Here is a 1,065-nt window from a genome sequence, read left to right as displayed (position 1 = left end):
TTTCTCTTTTCCTCTGACACTTAAAGGAATCTCTATACTGTGACATAGAGGATTCCACATTTTCTTGTTCCCTTCTCTTTCATATGAGCAGGAGCAAGGACAAAGGCATTCTTGTTGAAGCTGATCCTGAACCTGAAAGGACTTTGAAGAGAAAGCTAAGAGAAGCCAAAGCACAACTCTCTTTAGAGGACCTGACCAAATTCTTCAAGGAAGAAAACATGGCAGCAGAAACAACAACAATGCAAACAATGCAAGGAAGGTGCTGGGTGACTTTACTGCACCTACTCCTGATTTTTATGGGAGAAGCATCTCTATCCCTGCCATTGGAGCAAACAACTTTGAGCTTAAGCCTCAATTAGTTTCTCTAATGCAACAGAATTGCAAGTTCCATGGACTTCCAATGGAAGATCCTCATCAGTTTTTAGCTGAATTCTTGCAAATCTGTGACACCGTCAAGACTAATGGGGTTAACCCTGAGGTTATAGACTGATGCTATTCCCTTTTGCTGTGAGAGACAGAGCTAGAATATGGTTGGACTCTCAACCTAAAGAAAGCCTGGACTCTTGGGAAAAGCTAGTCAATGCCTTCTTGGCAAAGTTCTTTCCACCACAAAGATGGAGTAAGCTTAGAGTGGAAGTCCAAACCTTCAGACAGAAGGATGGAGAATCCCTCTATGAAGCTTGGGAAAGATACAAACAATTAATCAGAAGATGTCCATCTGACATGCTTTCTGAATGGAGCATCATAGGTATTTTCTATGATGGTCTCTCTGAACTATCTAAGATGTCCTTGGATAGCTCTGCAGGAGGATCTCTTCATCTAAAGAAGACGCCTGCAGAAGCTCAAGAATTGATTGAAATGGTTGCAAATAACCAATTCATGTACACTTCTGAAAGAAATCCTGTGAACAATGGGACTAGTCAGAAGAAAGGAGTTCTTGAGATTGACACTCTGAATGCCATTTTGGCCCAGAATAAAATACTGACTCAACAAGTCAATTTGATTTCTCAAAGTCTGTCTGGAATGCAAAATGCACCAAACAGTACTAAGGAAGCTTCATCTGAG

The 1,065-nt window shown here is 41.0% G+C and overlaps 1 non-coding gene across 1 annotated transcript; it reads right to left on the bottom strand.

The window, feature by feature from the left end:
• Positions 1-621: 621 nt before the first annotated feature.
• LOC130942390 (small nucleolar RNA R71) lies at positions 622-725 on the bottom strand. Its single transcript, XR_009070961.1, has one exon. It is a non-coding gene; the product is annotated as a small nucleolar RNA R71 (small nucleolar RNA).
• Between the last annotated feature and the right edge of the window lie 340 nt (positions 726-1,065).

The sequence above is a fragment of the Arachis stenosperma genome, chromosome 7 (assembly GCF_014773155.1).
Source record: "Arachis stenosperma cultivar V10309 chromosome 7, arast.V10309.gnm1.PFL2, whole genome shotgun sequence".
Classification (NCBI taxonomy): domain Eukaryota; kingdom Viridiplantae; phylum Streptophyta; class Magnoliopsida; order Fabales; family Fabaceae; genus Arachis; species Arachis stenosperma.
The sequence above is the reverse complement of the archived record's forward strand: the minus strand, read 5'-3'. Positions and strand labels throughout refer to the sequence as shown.